Consider the following 25,379-nt stretch of genomic DNA (forward strand, 5'->3'; position numbering starts at 1 on the left):
CGCCCGCTGCGCCGCCCGGGCCTCCCTCCGCGCTGGTCTCTCTCTCCTTGCGCGAGGGGAGCTAGAGCTGAGCTGAATGCTAAGCGCAGCCCTGGCTGGCTGCAAACTTTATTTCCCGGGAGACGCGCCTGCCTTTTTCTTTCTTTCTTTTTTTTTCTTCCTTTTTTTCCCCTTTTTTCTTTTTCTCTCCTGTTCCTTTCTCGCTCCTGCTGCCGGCGGCCGCCTCCCAGCCGGGCGGGGGTCGCAGCCCCGGCTCCCCGGCGCCGCCGAGCGAGAAGCACCTGCCGCCGGCCCGGCCGTGGCGGGCGGCACCCGCGGGGCCGCAGCGGGGGCACGGCGGGGCCCCGCCGCGGGGCCCGGGGCGGGCTCGGCCGTTGAGGCCGGCAGCGGCCGCCACTCTTCTTCCGCGTGTCAGCCCCCCGGGAGGGGAGAAATCGGCTTGGTGGGGATCAGCCCTGGCATACGCAAGTACGGGCATTATTCGTGAGTGTCTGGAGCCGGCGTGATTATGTCGGTAGTGAGGAGGAATTATATTTTTGCTTCGCAAAGTGATTACTTCGCGGCTGTCAGATTCGCTAAGAGAAGGGCATGTATTTAGTGAGTTTCTACACTTCGGTCCTCGAGTCAGCATAGTTTAATACTTGGGGTTGCAAGCAAGAAATATTATTTCTTGTCCTAGTCCTGAATCTGAGGTGGATTTTCCATAGGTTTTTGACCAAATTACTCACTCCCCCTGAATCTCAGATTCTTCCCTCTGCAAGCCTAAGGTAAAAAGACCAACCTACTCTGCAAATCGTTAGTTACATTTATGGTGTTAAAAAAAAATTCTGCGCGTTTGAAAGCTGAGCCCTCCTTTAGTAAAAATGACACTAATGCCAGCTCTAGCCCTCCTCCAATGCACTGCTGCAGTGTTACGAGCTTGAATAGTGTGACTTTATATATGATCTGCATATTTTCATTAATCTTGACCCTTCCTTCACCTGCTCTACCCAAAATTATGAGGTACAAACTTCTTGTTATACTTCTGATCGTTTAAAAATGTTTTTAACAGAGATATAGTTACCTGTTTCCAATTGAAGTATCACTGACATCTGCCTTTTTAGTCATTCAGAAGAGAAGTTAATACTTCAGAGAGCTCATTTTAGGCTTCCTGCAAATTCAGGCAGCTGCAAAGACATCTCTTATATTCCACTGATCAGTCTTTTCTGTATCTGCAGGATTGCTTCTCRATAAAATGAAAGCTGAGGCTTTGGAGAGTAATTCAGAAGTCTGACTTCACTATTTCCACAGTCACCTCCCTAGCTTTGGCTATACTCCATACTTCAGGGAAGCACTGCATTACAGAYTGAAGTAATATTTATATAACACTTTCTGTATGTAAAGTGCCACATAGGCCATAAATATCAGAGGGAAACAGAGAGATCAAGACTGGGAAAGAAAATGAGAGGGTATATGKTTTTTTTTGTTTTTTTTTTGTTTTTTTAGCTTTGGGAAAGCCTCTTAGATCTAAATAATAACTTTGCCAACCCACTGTAGCAGGGGCATAGGAAAAAGTAAGTAATTATGCTGGTCAGTGTTATGCTGCTAGACTGGGTAATTAGATCTTATACACAGCAGGACCTCCTGAAGACAAAAGGTGCCCTCCATTCTTCCTGAACAGGGGTAACAATTACCACAATTTTCTAACTTGGCCACAGGTTAGTACCCACTGTTTCCCATCAGTTAGCAGAGCTCTAAAGAAGTTAAGAGGTCATTTTCATAGGGCAATGCAAAGTCTGAAAGATAATCAGCGCAGTTCTTACAGCAGAAACAAATACGTGTTCCTGAAGGGAATTGCTACAATCCTGTTGTTATGAAAACAGTGTTAATTTGCTTCAGACAGAAAATGAGCAGAAAGTGCTTCTGGTTGGTGAAGAACTTACTAGAAATAGACTTTCAGTTGGTCTTGTCTCTCCTCCCTTTGAAAGAAGTCTTTCACTAAACACAACTATATTCAAATAATGCCAAAGTTGTTTTCTTTTACTCAGTTTAGTAGATTCTTGAGTAAATATCAAGAAACAGTGGATAAGGATGGGAAGAAAGCATTTCAAGATTACTGCACTACATTCAGGGAGATAGTACTTGGGAGAAAGAAAGTCATAATTCAAAGACCTGAGCCATATCTGTTGAATGTCATGCTGGTTACCAGCTAAACTTTAATCTTTGACATATTCTTTCATTTAATTCCAGGCAGATACTGTTAGCTTTGACCTTTAGCCTCATTAATTATCGAAAAATATTACAAGAATTTCTGTCTGTAAACTGTGGCAGTATGGACATTAATTCCTTAGATTTAAATCTAGATGTTGGTGTAACCTTTTATAAATTAGCTTGTTAAAATTCATCTTTCTATTAAAAATAAAATAACCAGAGGATTAGCATTCTTCAATTTTATGAATATAAATAAAAATATTACAATAAGTTTTATTATTCTGCCTTATGGGCAGCTAGTAATGTAGCTTTCAATGATATGATGATAATTCTTTGTAACAAGAATTATTGTTTGTATCATATTCTTTTCTAATGTTAATCAAACTGTAGGCTCATATATCTATCTCTTTAGTTACTAGCTATTAATTCATGTAACTTTCCAGGATTTTTTTGAATTTCTTTGTGTATTTTTAGTGTTTCTGTTGAAAGATATTAAAAATCCTTTGGCATATGTACAAACTGTAGCTATTTTTTTGGAATACACTTACTGAATTTTAAAATGCATCTTCTGCAGATTACATGAAAAAGTTAACATTTTTTTACTTTTGATACCAAAACACTGGGCTGGATCAGGAGGACTGATACAACTATCAGGACTGCACAGCATCAAATCATCTTACTAAAAAGTTTTATATAAGTAGCAGTTTCTATTTGATCTCATTACATCTTGAAAGTATTGAGTAACATTATTGAAACAGTTTGTTACTCTGCTATACTGTTTACATAATACTGAAAGTATATAATTATGAAATAATAWTCTTTCATATTTATACTTTGAATGATATATATGGTAGCAACAATGGAATAATGAAGCTGAATGTAAGAAGTGCATTTTTTCAAGGAAGGGCTTGCACGCTGTTAATGGCCTGCGCATATATGTATGTTTGTGTATATATGTCTATATGTGCTTTCTTATCCTCCTATCCTTGTGCATGCCTTCCCATTATTATATGCCCATTTTACAAATTTTGCCTGCAGCTGGGTATTTAACCGCCTACCTATTTTTGAGCATACTTCCAATAACTGTTTTTAAAACTGCTGTAAATGCATGTAAAATATACACTAATGTATGTCTCCAGACAAAATGCTGACTAGTAATATCAGACATAATACTGAAAAAATAACACATATTCTTTTAGAAAAGGAATATAGAAGTTTACTGTTGTCAGATTATAGAAGTTCATCTTTACCATTTATCATGTCACGTGAATTTGGTTGACTGTGTTGGGTAACTTCTGTGTTTTGGAGGTATGTTTTGCTTAGATGAGGTGAATTGAAAAAAGAAATAGTTCTCATGCTTTTTGCTAGTCTGTCAGCCTCTTTCTGATCTGATAGTATCCACAATTTGTGAAATTTTATACTGTGATTCTTGCTCAACATTTGGTCTGTGAAGCAAATACATTAGTTCCAGGCATATAATTTTCAGACACCCAAATAMTTCCATAGCTTTCTATCCTTCAGAAGTTAAATAATCAATACATTGATTCCCCAAACAACACTCTTTAAAGTCATCATTATAGCTGGAAGACTAAGGTGCTGTGCTTTCATTTTCTCATCATTTTAGGATGTGGTTTATAGTTTATGGAAGGTAAAACTAAAAAGTGGATGGAGTGAACAAGGGTTTGGGACAAAAATGAACCTTTCTCCTTAGAGATAATGTTTTGCAGAGGAGAGTATGATCCTCTGTAAGAAAGAAATCTGGTGCTACTGCTCCCTAAACTGCTGTCTGTATTCTCTTTGTGTACAGAGGGGACTTGAGAGCTGTTGATCCAGGGTTTTCCAAAGGCTCTAATTTCAATAAAATTAAACCAACAAAACCCAGGAGGCATCATTGGCTATATAGCCATCCTGCTGTTTTTGAGAATACTGTACTCAGAAAATTAGTTTGACATAAAGTCAGACCATAAAACTTACGAGTTTCTGAAAAAGATTTAATCTGTTCTATGCTAACACTGTAATTTTTTATTTTTACATGTGCTTCATAAAACTGGAAGTACACATATGGGCTTCATTGGGTGCCTGCTGATTTTCAAAGCAATTTTGACATCTTTTTGACAAACTGTGTTTAGTTGCTGCTGTAAGGTCAACTAAAGTTGTTACTGAGGACAAATATTGTCTACATTGCTTAGATAGTGATGCATAAATAATTGTTTTTAGGTGAATTACCCATATTTTTGTTGATGATGTTCATCTTGTCTTAAGTGTCTAAAAAATGGGGTTGGGCTCAGTGCATCTAAACTGAGATGTGTACAATCAGATGTCTAAATGGGAGATGGATTCCTGAACTCTGCAATTATAGTCAATGAAGATCTAGGATAGGTTTTGGTTGCTTAGGTAAAGCTGCCTAGTGTCATTTTTGGTTCCCTTGGTATCATACTTGCCCTACAATTTCCAGTCCAAATTGTTGCATATCTCTCATAAATCATGTGCCGTATCTGCATGCTCTGTGCAGGTATGTTAGACCTGACTCTAGGTGCTAAATTTTAAACAACTGAATCTTATTCTAGTCAATAAGGCTGATGGAGTTTAGAGAACTTTTTATCTGAAGATAAAGATGACACCTAAATAGTGCTTCTCAGATATGGTAGATGCCCCAAGGTATCCCAATTGGACTCCAGCTGCCTCTCCAGAAGTGTGTGGATCCACCATAGGTCCTGTGCCATACTTGCCAGCCCCAGGCAGATGTCTTAGATCCAAGACATCTAAAATGGCACCTGATACTTATGTTTAGGTAAGTGAATTGTTCCCTAAGTGTCTAGCCTAAACTCTTCATCAAGGCACCCTCTAGAATCAGTAGAAGGAGAGAGGCACTGATTCATCACAGATCTTAGACAACTGCTTTTCAAGGTGGAAGGATTCATCTTTTGGGAGGTATTCATCTTTCCTGAATGGCTGTGGAGAGAGCCTAGACAACTTGATTAGTCTTCAGCTGGTTACAGCTAGGAAAGGTGAAGCCTAACCTATATTTCCTATCATAAACAGCTGCTTTCTAAATACCTTACAAACAAAGTCTCTAAGTTACCTCATGCAGATAATTATAATTGAGGTGTGGCATATTTTGCTTTAAAGATTCAGATGGAGAAATTAGTTGAGTTGTAATAATAGAGTGATTACATACAGTAATCGTTTTTATTACAAACACAGAAGTTTTCTAACTAAAAGAAAACCTGTTTGCAGTACTTGTAACTTGATCACAAATTACAAGAGTATAAAATAGGATATCTACTTTGATATACTTAAATATTTTTATTTTTATATATTTTATAATTTTATCTAGATAGAGAGGGAGACTACCAGACCATACTAAATAGATACTGTAGATAGATCATATATATTATGTTATAAACATATATATAGTTGATAGATCATTTGTATAGTATGACGCAGTAGTCTCTACTTTGGTATGGACTACCTCTTTTTCAAGTGTGTTAGCTCCAACTCTTAAAAAGTATGCTCAGGCCATGGTCATCCAACTATTGCAATCAGAAAATAAAATATATTGCAGTCTGGACAAAAGGAATTAAGTTTTCATTCTCAAGTAACTCTACTGCTGTGAAACCTGTGCTCCTGGGACTCTCTTATGGCGATGAATAATTTGTCAATGTGAGCCCAATTAATGAGCATGAAGTAGCAGCCCAAGCATGTAGAGATAAAGTCAGAAAGACTGAAGTGAAAATGGTATTTAAGGATCTTTCATGTGAGACCCAACAGGTGATTCCTAGGACTACAGCACACAACCACCCACTTCAGACTACCTTTTCTCTGATAAGATACAGACTCGCTAGTCAAGAGTCTGTTGTCCAAGCAGGGAAACATCTCAGGCCAGCATAGCCCTACAAAAAATGTCACTAATGTGCTGATGCTGCCACCAAGAAACAGTTAGGAGAGGGAAGTAATGGTACTGCTCCTGGAGGAGGGTTTCTCTTAGCAGGTTACCTGCCCTCTAGCTGCCAGTGACAAGAAGAACAGCCTTGCTTCTGATCCTCTGTCTTGGCCCCATCCTTTTTACTCCTGCAGGACAGTAACCATGTCCCCCGCCCCCCACTCTCCTCATTCTTTATCTCCCCACTACCATGATTTTATAGTGCTTTTGATGATTCCTGCTGATGGAGAGACAGAAGTGCTTGTAGTGGAGGGTGTCATAAAAGAACAACTCCTGTTTGGCCAAGCGAGTGGATGGTAAGCTTCTGCTCATACAGAGGAAAGTGGCTACTGTGGTATAGAGGCCTGTGGCTGTGAAAGGGAAGAAGTACCTGCTTATGCAAAGGCAAGGTAGTTACTGTTGCTGGAGGTGGCAATGGGCCTATTAGACAGATCCAGGTGCCAAAGTTGAATCATCTTGACTTGGATGATGAAATAGCTATTATCTCTGATGATATCAAACTGGAATGATTACAAACATTTTAGGGGACAAAATGAAAATTCAGAATGATCTTTACAAATTAGAAGAGTGGCCCAAAAGAAAGAAGGTATTAGTAAGGGCAAGCACAAGTGCTACACTTTGTAAGGAAGGAGAAAGCCAGTACTTGAAATGAGGGAGAACTGGCTAGGCAGCAGGACAGCAAAAAAGGTTGTGGAGGTTTTACTGGACCTGAGTCTTAAAAGCAAGTCAAAAAGTTATTCCAAGTTGCCAGTGCAATGCAGTTGGAAAAAGGCACATCTTATTCTCAGGTACATAAACAGAAGTGTGATTCACAAGACACCGTGGTTTCTCTATCCACCGTTAGTCAGGTCTTAGCAGGAAAGCTGTGTCCAGTCTTTTTGCACTAACTTTCAGGGGAGGTGTAAATAAAAAAAAGCTATAGGAGAAGGAAAGAAATGTTTCTAATTAAAATAATTAGAGAACAGGGTGTATGAGGCAGTGTTGAAGTAAATGGGTTTGTTTAGCATTGAAAAATAGATGGAGAGAGGAGAATATAAATTTTCAAAAATGCAGGAAGTTTGTGGTGAGAGGATGATGATCAGTTGCTCTTTAGAACCAGTAGGAGAAGGACCTGAAGAAATTAATCAATTCATTGCAGATTAATTTTCAGCCAGCTAAATTTGTTGTAGCATCTCCTTTGTTGCAGGTTTCCAAGAAAAGACTAGAGAAATACCTCTTCCAATGGCGTTACTTTCACCTCTGGAAAGGCTGGGTTAGCTGATACTTTGAAATCTTTTCTCGCACTGTATTTCTGTGAATCTGTGCTATAATTCAGTTACTATTTCAGACAGTGTGGGGTCCACTGAGTTGCACAAACAAATGTGTCCAGTGTGGTTTCAGATACCCCAGCTGGTCTCCTGCTGATTCTCCAGTAGATCATGGGTCTCCTGTAGGTCCTTTCCTGTAGGTCAGCTTCATGTGGATATGCCAGGCTATCTGAGATGTTGTTAGGTATCAACATGTGTGCAGCTGAGTTGAGTTCTTGGTGTCTTTGTGTTGATTTCCACAGGCATCGAATGCAAGTCCTTTAAAATACAGCAGTCATTAAAAAAAAAAAAAGTCATAAAATAAATGATCAGGACTTTGTGCATTTAACCATAAGTAAATTTTTACTTTTGTTGACAGCCTTTCAGAATGCTAAACTGATGAAGTATACTAACTTGAGTTTTACAGGTGTTGAAAAATCACAGAAACTTTGTGGATTTATATCTGCCTTATGACTAGCAATTTTTCCCATTCCTCTGAAGACAGAAGAAGAGAGAGGAAGGAAAGAGTGATATTTATATGGAGAAGATTTTTATTGATGCAGTAGTGCTTATTCAGGTAACTTTGTAGTCATAAAGAAAGCTTAGCAATTTGATAAAGGCACTGCAGACAAGCTCATGTTTGGTAGAAAAGAGCATACAAACGTGAGAACATCCATGACACATCAGACTAAAGATCCATCCAGCCCATTATCCTGAGTGATACTGGCTGGTAGTGGATGCTTAGGGAAGARTAGAATAAACGTGTGTTAATACTTCTCTAGTATACTCTTGTGGTTCCAATGATTTGTGACATGAGACTTCCTGAGTCAGAGGTAGTAATTTTTTTTAAGTGCCACCAGAGAATGGGATCATTCAGTAACAAAATACTTTTCCCCCACAATTTTCATTTTAATCAGGTTTTGATTATATAAAGAATTTTAACTTGGGTAGTGTCAAGTGCAATCCATCAATACTGAAGGATAATAAAACTTTCAGGGGAAGAGATTGAGTTAATATTTAGTTACCATTAGGGGTTGTAGCTTATCCAGAACAAACTTTATTTTTCCTCCCCTATGACAGAGAGTCATAAAAAATAGCTGGTAGAAGAATCATTTCAAAAGGAGAGTTCATTTAATATTTGTAATTGAATTTCATGCTTCTTATAACTACATGGATTGCAAGGAAAAAATCCCTAAGTCTAGGCATGCCTAATTCATTATTCACTATTATGGGTTTGAACCAATAATTTTGGCAAAATAATTTGTTCTCTCAGCAGTTAGGAACTGGTTGCGGGTTGCTGTGATAATGTAACCTGCAATGTGAATGTAATATTGCATACAGCAGAGAGGGAAGGTAAAACAGCTGTGCTGGGAGGTCTGCACTTACACTGGATAATTGGCAGTTCCATAGCAGTTAATGACTTTTTTCTATATACTAATATGAATGTTCAATTTTCATTAGTTCATGGGTATGTCTATATGGCACAATACAGTGCTCTGCAGAGGAGCCAGAGGTACCTCTGGTGCAGTTAGTATAGTTACTGGAAGCTGTGAAGTTATGTCAATACAGAACTCTATCCGGGATAGTTAAATCAGTGGGAGTTAGACACTTAAATACCATTTGTTTCACAAATCTTTAAATTGGTTGTCTAACATATGACCAGCATCCAGTCAGAGCTGATCATCAAGGCTACCTCTAACAGAGAGATAAACACTTCCATMAGGCAATTCTTTATGGTCTAAGACAGGTGTTTAAGACAGGTAGGTCAAATGGCCCTCCAGAAGTGCCTGTCTGAAAGTWTGGACTAACAGGGAAATGGGGAGGGGGACAGGAGTTTACTGTCTTAGGGTCGATACGCGGCTTTTAGATAGTTAATGCTGAGATGAAGCCCACCTATTCTTATCTACTGCTTAACCTGCCTTTCTGAAGTTAAGTAGAATATAATGAAATGATACACAGCTGATCTTTAGTAGCACTTAGTGATACTACCCAGCAGGTTAAGGCTTACATAAAATTCTATATCTGGTTTGAACTATAGAGGGTACTTCAGGTAGACTCTGTGTGATTCCTGAGTTGAAATATATATAGGACACAGAGGATAATGCTTAAAAAACAAGCCTAAATCCATGTGACTACAAATGGCTCATCCCTCGTTCTTTTAATTGAAACGTAAAATGGCTCCACTGTTACACTCTGATGGTTTGTTAACCCCCCAGTTAGTGGAAAGAAAGAGCTTTATTTTCTTTAGTCACATATTTATTTTCTTTAGTCACAACCATTTCTTGATTGCATCAAGGATATTTTAACATCTCCCTTTCAGATGCATACTTATCCATCATAGAAGCACTTAGCATGTGATCTCATTGCTTAGGTGTAAATCAAGTTTTGTAGGTGCAATGCAGTTACCATGCCATGTGAGCTCTGCTGGGCAGGGCCCTCCACTGTGTTTACAACTGGGCTGGTGCAGAGCTGAGGGCTTCCCCTTTCAGGAGCTGATCGTGGCTATGCAGGGAAGCTGAGTCCCTCTCACATCTTTCAGTGGGGAAATAAGTCTGGAAGGTAAGAGATTGAATCTACCAGACTTAGAATGCTAAAATGTAAACTAATGGAAATGTAAACAAAAGCTATTTTATAAGCAGATAGCTACTTTTATTGGTGGGATTGCTGAGGGAGTTAAACAAGCAGTGGTCTCTGATGCTACTATAACTTTTAAAATGCACTGGAATTTTAATGTTGAAAATAATAGACAGTACAAAAATGCATTGAATTTCTTAATTTTAAAATCTACCAACTCAAGATGAGAGTACCAAGTAAAGCAGTAACTCCTGTAATTCATTCAAGATGCAGAAGATGAACTTCTGCCTTTTTTTGAACCATAATACAGTGATACATCTGTGTTTCTCTGCAGCAGCACTGGTTTGCCTTATCTTCTGACCTCCTGGGCTATTAATATGATGACACTTAGCCTTTCCTAGCATTTTCCGATCATGTTAAGTAGGCTTTCTATTTGGACAACAAAAATAACTTCCAAACGAGTCAAAATTTTACATAGCAAAATGTTTGCAGGACTTGCAGARTAGATATGACCCGCAATCCTGTTTTCAAAAGAACCCCCGCAAGCTATGGATGTGGTGGATTTAAGAGCTGTGACTATCCTGATAATCTGAAGAATGTCAAGATTTCAATATCTGAGCTCAATACCTGAGCTCAGGCATGCATTCAGCATATGTTAAATTGTTAGCATGGTTTTGGCCCAGCATTCCCCTGGATGATGCTGGAGTGCTCTCTGGAGGTTAGCACAGGCCAGATCCATTCCCAGTAGATATTTTGGATGCAACTCCCTGTTCTGTGAAGTAAGTGCGTTCAGCTGGATAGATGCAAGCTGTGCTGTGCCATGTCACTTGTCCTTCAGAATAGAAAACTGTCTCTGGTCCACTTTATTCACTAGGACAGATATTTCCAAAAAGTGCATTTCATTGCATCCACATAAAAGTTATCTAGTCACCCTTTCTAGTGGAGAGATGTGACTCCAGAGTATGATACATCCTACCTAGCTCGCAATGCCTATATTRGAAGGCACCTTATTATAGAGCTCTTGCCTCTTTCTACTCTCTTTACAGGGAGCACAGCTTAGGCCAAATGCCTAACTGTTAGGCTGCTGAAAGTAAATGAGGTGAATGCCACCTGCATGTCCTCTTGTCTCTGCCCTGCTGCTTGAGCTCTCTGCTTCTCCCCGAGAATGTATTTCCTGAAGGAAATACATGGGCAAATATTCTCTGCACTTTGGGAAACTGCTGTCATGAACTTGTTCCTCAGGGACAAGCTCTTTCTCTTGGTCTTGCCTGRCTTTGTACCCATTCATGGTGATTTTTCACATGTTTAGAAAGCTACATGTCAAGCTGAATCACATAGCAGAAAGCAGGTAGATGAGCAATAGCTAGCAATGTAGAGGAGAGAAGAAGGAGCTTGAGGTGGGATCCTAGCTGTCTTAGGCAGTCAATGCACATTTAAATCTAGGTGGAGATTTCATCTCAGTTTAGGTAGATACTGTCTTTCTATAGAGGGTTTCCAGAGTACTTACCTCCCTTCATCAACAACCTAAAGAAAGTGCCTGAATCCCCTAAGTAGTCTACATTAGGCACCTAGAACTGAAGTGCAGGTTAATTGCCTACATGAGGTAGACTGGACTTTACATTTACTTTTTGTGATAAAGAAAGCAACTTGATCTTGAGCATTAAGGGTTTTTGCCTATGAAATGAGAGGAGAGGTGGTGTTAGCAGTACCTATGTGTTTGTGTGATGAAGGGGAGGTGATTAAGGGAAATCAGTTTTAAGGAGGAAATACTTCATTTCCTTTTAATCAAAAAATGGTGTCTCCTTTGGCATTTTTTCCTTTTTTTTCCCCTGTAAAATTGGTTGAGTTAGCTTGGGAATAGATTAGCTATTTTAAAAATGTTGATTATCTGTCTGCAGTTCTTTTTATAAACCCTCTCCCTTAAACAGACAGGAAAAAAAGAGACAAAGTAAAGGATGGGCAGTGAATTAGAAAATGCATTTAAGATAGTTGATCAGCTTATCTTTCCAGCAGACCCACCTTATTCGCATTCTCATATATTATTAACCTGACTGTAAAGCACTGCATCAAGGTTGAAGTTGTACGTATTTCCTGGCATACCCATTTATGTGGGGTTAGGAGCTGCCTTTTGAATTGCATGCTAATGCTTAAATTTGGAAAGGGAAACCAGAAGTTTGCATAAAGTAATCTTGTTCTCCATTAGCAAAGTTTCTTTACATTAAAAAAAAATATTTCCAGCCTCTGGTGAGAAGATACCTTTTGCCTAGCCTTCCTAAAGAAATAATGTAGCGCAGACACTTACGATGTTACACCTTTCCTTCATTAGTCACATCTAAAAGGATCTCATTTATAATCTTGTCTTTTTTTTCTCTAATTTACCCACAGAGACAAATGCATAATGTCATTTAGTAACCTTCTGGCACAAAGGTTCCTGTATGTGCAAAATGATTTGGCTGAAAAAAAGAATTATTCCACTCAGATGAATATTCCTAATAATTTGGCTGCTGTTGCTAACTGAACAGCTGTCTTTAAGGCAAAAGGCATAATCATTTATTACTACCTTCCTCTAAAAGTTCCTGAATGATTGTTTTTAATAGCTCAAGAAAGTGACCAAATCTCATGTGACTCCTTTATGAATCTTTTGCAATTTTGCCTTCTCTTCCGTCTTGTCTCTTGATTATCTACATCCATTGTGCTTTAAAGCAAGAGGCTGCATTTTTCTGATCACTATTTGTCTAGTCCTTTTCCTAAGGTGTGCAGTCTAAAAAAGAAAAGATATTCTTTTCTGCTGTGGGAAAATTATTCAAACACTGCTGAATTAAGCTAAATAGAAATGCGGCTTGCTGTTTACTGGCACCCAATTAGCTAGTTGTTTTGAGCTTGGCTATAGCAACACTATATACTGTTTGATTAGAAAATTTTCAGAGCAATATTGAACATCATCAGCACCCTACTGTCTGTGTTGTTGTTGAATGCCATATGTCTCTTTATACACTGGTATGTTATTGTGACCTCCTTCATGATGATAAAACCAAAGTAGACCTGAAATAAAATGTTATGATAAATGTATCATTAATGGCAGATCACTTCTGAGGAATTCAATTAAAACACAGCAATAATGCAGTAGTAATGCTGAAGATTTAGAAGACAGATGTAGTTAATTGCTTCTAGAGGACACAAASTGAAATACTGTCTTTCAAAGATAAGTGATAAATCTTTAGATGTATAGAAATAGTGGGTGTAAAGAATTGACTAGATGTGGTGTTGATGAAGTCAATCAAAGGATGAAAGTGTTAGTGTTACTTTTCAATCCATCATTGAACTGTGGTCATCTGTCATTGCTACCGTATTCTTCCTTAGCTTCTACTGAGGCTAGCAGTATGCTTCCATCTTTTCCTCCCTCTTGTCCCTTGCTGAATCTTCATGCTTATTACTTTCTAGTCATCTTTTTGTCAGAAGGGTGATTTTTTTTTTTTCCATCACTTCTTCCAGCACAACTAACCCATTTCTACTTAGGCTTTTTCATGTTCTTCAAGATGCCCTTCCCTATGCTTGGCTTCCATGCCTCATTACTCGGCCTTTGGTTTCAAATCATTTTCTGTGTCTGGTTTTCTGCTAGTGTGCCATGGCTGTCAGTACAGGCTTATTTATTTTTTTGAAAACAGTGCTTATTTTTAATGATACTGTTATGCTACGCTTATTTGTTTATTTATTTTGACTTGGAATAACAGGCATTTGTATGATTGTATAAATAAATACAAAAAGGGACAAATATCTTCAAAAGACTTCAGTGACCACAGCTGTGTGAAAAAATGGTCCAGTTTATTTGTGCCTGTGCTTTTGCTGTATTTTGCTATGCTATAAACTATGAATATTTCTAATACAGAGTTAGAAAACACAGAGAAGGGGGGAAGGAGGGTTTGTTCAATTTTTAGATTAGTGTAAGATGGCAATTGAGTGGAAGTTTAATTTTGTTTGGTTATCATCACTTAGCAGGGTATGTTTATTGTTTTTCAGAGAAATCATTGGTGGATAGGTAGTTTCTTGGAAGGAGTTGTAGTTGCCACCTGATCAAGAACATATATTTAAATATTCCTCCAAAAACGCTTGCTTTACTGATTGACTGAAACAACTCCAGAGAAGACTATTTTAGCATATTATGTCATATCAGACCTTTGAGGAATACATTTTCTGTTCCTTTCCAGGGAAAATACAGCATCAAATTTGACTATTACATACAGTAATACATACAGTGCAGTTCCAGTGGTGTCAAAGAGAACAGATTTCAGCCCAYAGTCTGGCAGCTGTCACATAAACTAACAGAAGCAAAGCAGTCCAGCACTAATCCTGATGCCATGACTGCAAACTTATCCTGTTGTGTCTGCGTGTGATGGCACAAAAGCTACAGACGCACAAATCTTCACACCACGACTAGAATTTTTGAGTAATTTGGTATCATAATCTGAATTTGTAGGTGCTCTGAGGGGGAAAAAGTGGTCAGGCATTTTGTCTTAAGTACATCCCCGGAAAAACTGGGGCTACAGCACTGTGAGTATTGCACGGAGCATGTTTAAAACAGAAGAGGAATTATATGTAATTACAAGGCTAAATTCTGAAAACACTTTGCATATTTATTTCTTAAAAAACATAGATTGTTTTCAGATGTTGCCTGTGTGGTTTCACAATCTATATGAGTTTTAGGYCCAATTCTGCCTTCTCATTGTTTCTAAAAGCAGCAAAGCACCTAGCAGAGTTGCAGCTGGTATTCAGTTCATCTTCATACAGATAAAAACTGTTTTGTGTACTCCTTAACTTTACAAGAATATTAGTTGGAATTCTGAAATGCTAATGTGCTTCTAAAATTTGGCCTTTTATATTAATCAGTCTCTGGCTTATCTTTGTTGTTTATTAAGTGTTCTTTTTAGTGGCCAGCAACTGTAATTCCAGTAGTGAATCAAGCTRATATATTGTCTAACACTGCTCCATAATTTTTTGATATGTGAAAAAGGGCTCCTTTAATCAAGAAGTCCAGAAAGTAGCCAGATCCTTTTCTGGAGTCTGGCTGTTGTTTGTTGTCTCAGTGCAACAGACTGAATAAAAAGCTGAGGATTCCCTTTGGGCAGAAGGGAATAAAAACACCTTTAGAAATACCTCCCTGGTGCTTGTGCCACCTTTCTGTCCAGGTAAGATATGGAGAGAAACTTGTCAAGAAAAGCAGAGGGTGGAATTTTTGTGCAGTATGGTCCCTTTGACATTCGAATGACTCGGCAGTGTCATATTTGAGTAGTTCTTACTCTGCTGCAATTCATACTGGGAGCTATTTCAGTCCAGTCTGGGATCAGAAGAACAGGAAGTTGGTTTAAAACAACTTTTCCCATTCTTCCCTTCAGCTGTTTTGACTGTAAGTTCTACCTGATAGAGATCTGATCAGTACATTTTCAAAACATTGTTTTATTAATTCTTTTAAAGTAAAATCCCCAAATGAAAAATATAGAGACCAAATAAATAATGTTGGTTGGCTCAGTCTACCAGTAGGTCCAACACAATTTTTTTCTTGGTTTGTGGGAATAAACAAACTAGGACATTAGACACTGAGTAAAGGGGAGAAAAACTGTTTTATTAATTATTCAATTATCTCCAGAGTCTCAGTGTCATTTTGAGTTAGTGTACATCCCAAAGAAATTATTAAACACTTCACAGTTCAACAGTTATTGCCAGAGCATGAAAAAATACCCCAAGGAGCTAAATTTCCCGTAGCTGCCTTCATGTGTATGTATTCCCACCACCACTCTCAACTATTCCTACACAAGAAAGGCACAGGACATATACAAGTAGGTGTTATGGAAAATCAGGCTCGCCGGCCTCCATAACAGGGTCCGACCCTAGGTTCCTGCTGAGGCAGAAGTTCGAAGTCAGATTGAAGAAAAATAAAATTTAATGACATACGTGTGGTAATTACAGCTCGAGCTGGGTGCCTCCAAAGAGGGACCCCGAACAAAGAAATCCCTGGGCAATTATACCCTTACAATCTAAATTCCCCACCCCTTAAGCGATAGTTTGGACCAATAGTAATAGTTAGGTCTCGGTTCTTCCCCTTCTTCACTGGGCCCCTTCATTGTCTCTAGGCAGGCCGCTGCTTATCTTCAAGGTTGGCTACTCCTGCTGTCCGTGTAACTTCTTTATCCCTCCAGCTTGAACCGGCTCTGGGGCCCCCTTTTACTTATCTAAGTAAAAGTTCGCAGCAAGTTCACAGCCTGAGGCCTAAGGCTTCAGCAAATTTAGCTACTAATGCTAAGCAAGTTATGCTAAGCAATTAATTCTAGACAGCTTCAGTTCAATATTCTCTAACAGTGGCACATGTACAAATAGGCTATGTATATGCTGGTAAATTAAACTGTTCCAAAAAACATTCCCRAGTGCTGAAGCTCGATCAGCTGCACTGATAAATTCTTAGAATACTTCGTGGCACAGCTTTGACCTCTGCCAACTACCACTCTCTCAAACACTTCCCAGGCACTGTTCAGGAGTTAGCACAGGCCAGAGACCATTTCTGATATGCTGTTAGCCTGCAGCAACCCTTTTCTGGAGGGTGAGAAAGTTTAATACTCTGGGCTCAAGATGTTCTTGCCAGATGGCCTCAGTGCCAGAGAGTATGTTTAATATTCTAGTCATGTTTAATTCACTAGTATAGACATAGGCATAGTCTCTTTCAGAAATATATATCATGACCTATAGCCCTAATAAACTTAGCTTTTCTTTGGTACCAGATGTTACTGGCTGTACTGCACTGAGGCGTATTAAAAAGTCCCCACCAAGTCATACCAGTCAAGCTTTTGAATTAAGGTGAAGTCTCATCTGGAATTAAATCAGGAGTTAATAAAACTTTCCATAGTTTTCTGTGCAAAAGGCTGTGGCTCTAGTGATGTTAGCATTTTAGCTTTTCCAGAAGGATTTTTTTTCTGAAGCAAATACATGACTCGGGACTCGTAGGCCTCAGATATATATCTGATGGTGCACTGGCAAATTGCCCCTGTTTAGTGTGGTGTCCAGTTGGCTTTGCTGGGCCTCTGGGTTGATTCCATCATCCATATGCTTTTTATTCTTGGCAATGTTAGAGCTTAATTGTGGTGTGAACTTTTCTTCCATTTTCCTTGCAATATAAATACTTGATACTCGGCGTGTGTGAGAGAGGAAAGAGAAAACGATGTTAAAGTTAATGCAGATAAAAATTTGCTTGACGCCTACTAATTAGACCAGGTAATTATTTTTAATGCTATGTAGAATTACTTTGCAGGTTTTATGTTAACAAATGTGGGAAACTGACTATTTTGGAAAAAAAGCAATGGAGAATAGAGCAGTCTAAGATTACCATTTACAGCAGCAATCTAAGATTTCCATTAAAAGAATGCCTTTCCTGTACTAAGCTAATCAGATCTACTTGCACTCTATAGATTGACCTTTGAACCGCTAATGGGGTCTAGAAGGTCTAATGCAATTTGAGTTCAACACAAATGCTTCTCCTTCGGAGTGAAGTCTCTTTGACAAGTGGTACGTGGGTGCAGGATAGATAGTTTACAAAACTAAGATGTGATGCCAGAAGTTTGTAAGTGAATTGATTACTAGAATATAATATTAGCACACATTTGAAGTAGCTGTCGAAATAATGCCTTTCATTGGTACCTCTCAAAGCTCCATACAGAGGAAGTAAATACTATTATTATGGGGAGTCATGGAGAAGAGAGGAAGCATGTCCGGGCTTATTCAGCAGACCAGTGACAGATCGTGTTTGCTTGAGATCCAGTCCAGTTTCTGGTCACAAAGGCTGTTACGGTGCAGATCTGCAGAGTGAGGCAGTTAGGCAGTTGGTGCCGAGTGCCTAATGTCCACATTAAATGCTTTTGGTGGAAGTTTACTTTGTAGTAGTGGTTATAGTTTGGTTCTGTGGACTGCATAACGATTTACAGTTGGAGCTTTAGGTGTGCTTCTGGTAGCATCTCTGGTTTAGGTCTGTCCAAAAGGAGTAAAGTTTACATGCTCCGAAACAGGGGGGACGATGGGGAGATTCACTTAAAAAGCACATTCCTTATCTAAACTGCAATGTAGATAACCCAAGGTCAGGCTGACTCCCATTTTTAGAATAAATTGTCATTTCATGTTGGGACACTGCATCACATCTCCATCTGATGTGTTATTAAGTCATCACTTAATTAGCAGCTAGTTCCAAAGTGATATGTTCATCTTTATTCTTGTTTTTCTGCTTATGTTTAAGAGAAGCAGTGATAGACAGATAGAAGAATTGCTGCATCAGCTCAGACCAAATGTCTCTTAGCTCAGTATCATATCTCTGACTGTGGCCAGTATCAGATGATTAAAGAATAGCATAAAACAATGATACTTCCCTGGTAAACTCTCCCAGCCTTCCTGATTTTCAGTTCAGGAATATCCATAGTTACAGTTGGTTTCTTAATGTTTAAACTAAGGGATATTAACAAGTGATTCTGCTTACTGAGCCAAAATGCTCCTAGATGAAGGATATCTTTATATGTAGTTGTTGGTCACGTTTGTCCATGCAAATCATGCCTTTTATGACATATTGTTATAACATGCATTGTCAGAGTCATTAGTTACAGTCACTAAATTAATTTCCTAAAGCTGTCCAGTGTTAATCACTGACACTACAGTGAAATCTACCTCCTTGCACTCATTCAGATTTCTAGAAGTTGCTTGCTTTCACCAGCATTTCCTGTAAATGCTGGAAAACTTTAATTTACAAACATTAAAAGCGTTGTGTGTCTGCTAGTGTAAAGGGGAAAACTCTAAACTCTCCTCTAAACCATTTCAGTTCAGAGATCTCAAAGCAGCAGTTTGTGTGCTTTAAATTGCACTAGTTCTCAAAAATCCTTCTGTATTAATGTTTGAATTAAATTATTACTAATTCAGGAAGAAGAAATCCAAACATCTTTGAATATTCAGTCATGGAGTAATTTATGTCTGAGATTACTTTATTCAAGCTCCTTTGCCTACAATATTGAGTTCTACAATATAAGGTATAGGATTGTATGTCCCCTGAAATGAGAGTTTCTGATGACTTCAGTGAACTTTAAAAAGAGAAACTGTAATATGTTTTGAAACCTATTAAAATCTTTATTTTTTTATGCAGAGTAGGAATTCAGAGCAGATGTAGTATTTTTTCAGGAACTTGTGATTCCTCTCTTTTCAATAAGATGACGTTTCAGAACTAAGTCATCATGAAATCTAGGATGAAAAACTGTTTATAGCTTGGGACTAAATTTTGCCCTCAGATCGGCAATATAATTATTACTTGACTCATTAAAATGTGGAAAAATATGATACTTGGAGGAAAGAGGAAGTCATTCTGTGTCTTTTTTTTTTCTTCTTTTTTTTAAGGTGAAACATATATGTCCGTAGCCTCGTCCTTATGCCCTCTGGTATCTCCCAGAGTCCTGGTCCCTGGTTGTCCAAATTAAGCAAGAGAGCTCTATGCWTTCTTCTCTGGCTGGACTTTTGTGTTTCCTTCCAGGAGAAGCCACGGTGCCTGTGTGGGGAGCAAGTGCAGGGGCTGAGGCTGGGGAAGGAGGAGTAGTGCACATTCAGTTTTGTTCCAACCTATGGTCAGGGCGTTTTTGAGACATGCACCTAGAGACATATGCCCTTATTCTGGAGCTGGGAAGAGCTCCCAGGTATCTCAGACTAGGCATAGCCTGTGGTTCCCACTGCACTCACAGACCTTTCACTGACACACAGTCTTAACTTCTAAGCGTGTACTTCCTCATGTCCTTCACTCCAGTAACTTCTTCACTGTTATCTACCTTAGAACCAGTACAGATTTTTTCCAGATGAGTCATTTRGTTTAGCTTAAGATAAGGTGGAGAACAAGAGCAGAACAATGAACAGGCAGACAAAGGGAGAAGCTAATCCTGACAAGAATTTTCTCATTCTGTTGTGATGAACTGTTGAGAATCTTCTCTAGTGGGTTATTTCAAGACATTGCAAGACTTTATTATAGCAAAAGTTGCTGATCAGATGGTGCAAGAGAAGTTGCAAGTGCCTATCTGTTTTCCACCCCTCCTTAAATATATTTATGAAGAATCTTGAAGTTGTCAGACTCTAGCATAGATTCCGCCTACAATCGGATATGCAGACAACAGGAATTGTGGACGGGGCAGAGGAGTGTTACTATCTTTTGCCTGATGAAGTCTAAGATAGGAGGTGTAGTGTTACGACTGGTTATACTAGCTAGCAGTGTGTGTACAGCAATACACTAAAATACGGTAAACTGGTTGAACTGAAGGGGAGCCTGACTAAATGTGCTTTGTCTACACTGGGATTTTAAAAGTTGTTAACTGACTCATGCTTATACTGGCCTATTAATTCCTAGGTAAGACCATGGTTATCAAAGAAATCACAGAATGCGCGAGACTCTCATGACAGATGTATTACTGGAGTCATACTGTGATAATTTCATACTCCTCAAGATCCTGCTGTCGTGCTTGCAGTCCAAGCTCACAAAAGTAGCTCCAGGTGCATGCAGTGATACCAAATTTGTAAAGACCATGTCATCACATTAGAATGCTTACTACTGGAGCAGCAACTCGGCTTCAGAGATTACTCTAAAATACAGACTGTGTCTTCTGTTTGAGTCATAGTTTGCCCATTTAATTTGCCATAGATTTATTTAAATCAGTTCTGTTACACTCTTAAACCACCACAGATAGTTTGTATTTTCTATTCCGAGTAACATATATAGCTTCTCTGTGAGTTATAGTGAGGAGGAAAATAAATATCCTAATYGAAATTGAAAGCCTTTCTTGAAGCCACAGACTTCCCAGTGCTGACTTGCAGTGAGACTGCTTATAACAAGTTAAGAGGAGCCCAGCAACGAGATGCCTTCCTACAAGAACATCATAAATTGCCCCAGAAGGTTTTTTCCTCTTTTTGGTGCTGACATATGACATGCATCCCAGAGCCTAGCCTACTCCCTCTCCTTCATGCATCTGGCGTAGCTGGCAAAGTAACTTCTTAGCTGAAACCATCCTCTGACCCAATATACACACCGCTATCCAGTATGCCTCAGTTCTGAAGTTAGAGATACCATGGAATTTTATCAGTTGGGAATTGGTTCAGTGTTTTAGATGATAGGTTCTTAGAAGTAATTTCACCTTCAGGAAGAACATTTTTTGAAGATGCTCTATCTTGTTTCTTTTATGGAAATAAGATCATATTCTGCCATGCTATATTTTACTAGTTTAGCTTAGATTCAATACAGTAGACCAAAGCAAAATTGGAGACTTAAGCATTTAAAAAATAAGATAATTTGGTTGTGTATCTAATCAGTCACTCCTCTCTGGAATGTCCAGGTTTTTTTCAGGTTTTGTCAGGTGTTGCATATTCTAATAATTGAAATAATTGAATGTCAGAGTAGCACCACTTAACTTGTATTAGTTATTTATGTGGGAAAATAATCTATTTAAATTGCCTGGAATCACAATTGCAAAACATATCTTAGGATCACTATTTTACAAGTATGCTGATTTTGGAATCAGTTCACAGAAGAATATAATAAAATAGGCAGTCAGAAATCCCAACTGTAGACATGTTTCTATAGCAGCTACTAAAGTATATTGATGTAAAAATTATTTGTTTTAATTTTGACTGTCTCTTAACCAATATGTTAGAGTACCAGTGTTTTGTGCATGTTAGTGTTAAATAAATCTAAAATTATTCACATAATAGTGCTTAGACAAGCTCATAATTATTTGTGACTTGTTGATTACTTAATAGAGCATTAGTCACCTTACTTTTCATTGATTTTCCTTTAAGATATCTCATAATTTTAGAAATAAACAAAAACTTTGAACATTTCACCTCTTGTAAATACTGTTGTCACTGAATTCTTCAAAATGACATTTTGCTTTTTTGTTCAGATAGTGTTTCTGCTTGAACCGTTCATAGGCATTTTTGTAATGTCTGAACTGCTTCTCTTCATAAGGTAGGCATTTGCCTCCAAGGTACAGTCCCATATTGCACTCAGTCTTCTGCAAATCCAATTAACATTTTAGAAAGGTAAAATCATGGATAATTCTGTGTTCTCAGAGTGGAATAAGTAATACAAAGGAAGCAACACTAAATTTTGTATTACTGCACTCAACACTATTTTGTTTGTGTGCATTAAAAAATACTCTTTAAAGAGTATCCTTCCTTCAGGCCTTTAGTACTAATAGAACTAACTCCCAGTTGCATTCCCACTGTGAGCATTTTTCCAAGTACTCACTTGGATAAGACTATAGGATAAAAAATGTGTTTTTTGATATAGATTTCCTTTTACTGGAGTTGCTGAATATTTTTAATAATTCATTAGATAAGTATAAGCAAATTGTAGAGAAGTGGTACTGAACTGCATTTGCTTCTTTCTTTCTTACATACAATTTCACTGTTATATTCGAAGATTTCAAAAGCAGCTGTAGACTTTTACCTATTAACATGTTGTGGTTAAAACCCTAAGGTATACTTTTTCATTATTTTTACTGAAGAATCCAATAAAAGTAATAGCAATTCTAACCATCTCCCTTCTCTCAGTTATTTTAAGTAGTCTTTTATACTTGGAGAGTTAATAATAAATTTATAATGCTAGTATCAATGAAGTTTTGTTACCAGTTCTTGTACTGTAGTTGCATGTAGTGCATATCATAATGCAGCAGAGCAGCCACCAGAGGAAAAACCCTCTATAACCATACTGTGACTTACTTCCAAACTCCCAGAGTGATCCAAAGATTCTGTGGAGGCTCTGTGTAGATTTTCTGCTCTGTTAATTAAAAATAATTTCTTCATTGTAAAGAACATGGTAGTCACTACCTTGATTACAGTCATAAATTCCTAATCCCTTCATTGTCATATTTTAGAGATTTGGCTGATTTCTGGCTAGAATTCTTCACTTTGCCTTAAATGTTTTTTTCATGTTCTTGAATGGAAGTATAAGCAAATGCAGCTTCACCATTTGGGAATAGAAGCTATTTTGAAAGATAAAGTTATCTTGCTGTTTTTATTATTTTCTATATCATGGAGAAGCAGAGAACTGTGCAGTCAGGAAAAAAAATTACTCATTCTTCCATCCTAAATCTACTGCTTCCCCCAGAAATTAGATAGAGCTTGAAATACTGTCCCCTGGAGCCACTACATTAAATCAAAGCGAGATTACTTCAGTCTTGCAATTAATGCTTTTGATAAATTACTGAAGGAGCTGATCACTTCCTTTGGCGTGAGCTGCGTGGGTGAGGAGGTGAAGGACTTTTCCTGCCAGTGAGGATTCCCTGAGGACTCACTGGAGGGGGACCAGTGCCACTTACTGCAGGCTATGTGATATTATAACCATTTTGGTCTTTAACACCTTTCCGCTCTTCCTAACAGCACTGCCCACTGTACCCTCTTCAAAAAGAAATTGCCAACTACAAAGCGGGGTGGGGTGGCATAAAAATATAAGAAATATTGTACGTTCTCTAGGTCAGTGTTGTCAGTATTTGCACTATTGAAACGTGCTTAGCCTCTGATACAGTGCAGCCCTAAGGCCCAAAATTTATCTTCTGGCTGCAGGTATCTTCTTTTGTTTTATCTGTTGAGAAACATCTAGATAATGACGGCATTCTGGCCAAGTCTAGTCAACACCAGTCATACTTTTATGGGAGACATTTCTGCCTAGTTTATAGTGTTGTTATACCACAGCAATACAAAAAGGATGGAAAACAGTGGAACAGATTCTCCAAAACTGTTAAAACTGGCAGTGATATTTTAAGGCATTGATTCTGCATTGCTGTGAGGCATAGCATGGTCAACAGAGTTAAATGCCTTCCTAACGTTAAATGATTTGCTAAATAGAAGTAGATAAAGTAAAATGTGCTTTTCTGACTTGGTATTACAATTGGGGAGGAAATGCTTTGTAAACTATTTATTCATGAAGAAGTTTACTGGATGAAGTTTTCAAGATTCTTGGTCAATTTAAAAATACAATTCAATAAATGTCAAGTACGTTAAGAGTATAGCCTTATTTCTCCTTATACTTTGCTAATTCTAGTGCAACATCATTCTTATACGCAGTATTAACTGTCATTTTGTATTATGTCACATAAACTTTTTTTTATTGTAAATTTTAAAAACAAGTGAATATTCTGTAGGAAGGTCAGAAAAGAAAGTTAAAGTAATTGCTAATAATTAATTAGAAATGGTGTATTTCTCAATGAAAAAAATGGCAAATTGACTTATTTTCTGTGGCATCAGATCAAGCACAAGAATAGTTACTGTGATCAGCTGATACACTGTAATTTAACACCCTAATCACGAGGTAATCTATGCTTGTAGTGTACAAATATTGAAAAGAAAAAGAGCAATTCAGAGTCACTCAGGCAGATAATACATATGTATTATACAAATAATTTATATGGCAGTGGTTTAGAATAAATGTGAGAGAAATCTTGTCAGTGGGATATGTTAGACTGCAGAGCAGATTTACAGTAAAGTAGTGGAAATCTCCATTTGTAAACTGTGTACCAACACACATATTTAGGAAGAAGCAATTTCAAATCATTAAGTGACTAGATTAGCTGGTTTAGTCAGTGTCTTTTGCCATCTCAGACATCTATATTTCTGCTGAAAAATCCCACTCACTTTATTCTTCAGGTTTTTTGTTGTTCTTTCAGCCCTTATAATGTAGTCTGCCTCATGCTTTTTCTCTGTGCACCTTCATTTAATTTTCTTCTTTCCTCTTTGACTGATTTCTGTGTGYGGGTTGAAAATGAAGCATACTGCATTCTGCGCTACTGACAGCCTTTGCCTCCAGCCTTGAGACAGTGGTAAATTTCACCTGCGTGTTAAAATATAGAATGAAATCAAAGGAACAGCAGCAGATCCTTTAAAAGAAGCATCTGGAGGGACCTGAAGCTCTAAGCTCATCAGTCTTGAGCTGTCTCCAAATGTCAAGACTGGAGAACCCAGGTCAACAGAAGCTCTGAGGAAAATGGTTTGCATAATGTTTTTTAGATGCTTGTCAGTACTAATGTATAGGAAAGCTTTTGTTATTACATTCAGATTTTTTAGGTTTTTAAACTTATTTTTTGAGTTTTAATAGTGCAATTTTGGGTTTACATATCTTAATTGAGTAAAACATATTTTACCAGTGCCGTTGTGATCCTTAGCATTGCAGAATGGTTGGAATGTAGAAATGCTAGAATTTTAATATTCGTCTTTGAGAGCTGGATAAACACTTTTTGAATCAGACTCTAAATCATATTGATAACATTATTTTAATCTTCAAGAACACAGCACAGAATTGGGGCAATACATAGTCCATATTCACTGATAAATTACAGAGTCAGTGT

Source organism: Apteryx rowi, unplaced genomic scaffold (genome assembly GCF_003343035.1).
Source record: "Apteryx rowi isolate R43461 unplaced genomic scaffold, aptRow1 scaffold_297, whole genome shotgun sequence".
In the NCBI taxonomy this organism is placed as follows: domain Eukaryota; kingdom Metazoa; phylum Chordata; class Aves; order Apterygiformes; family Apterygidae; genus Apteryx; species Apteryx rowi.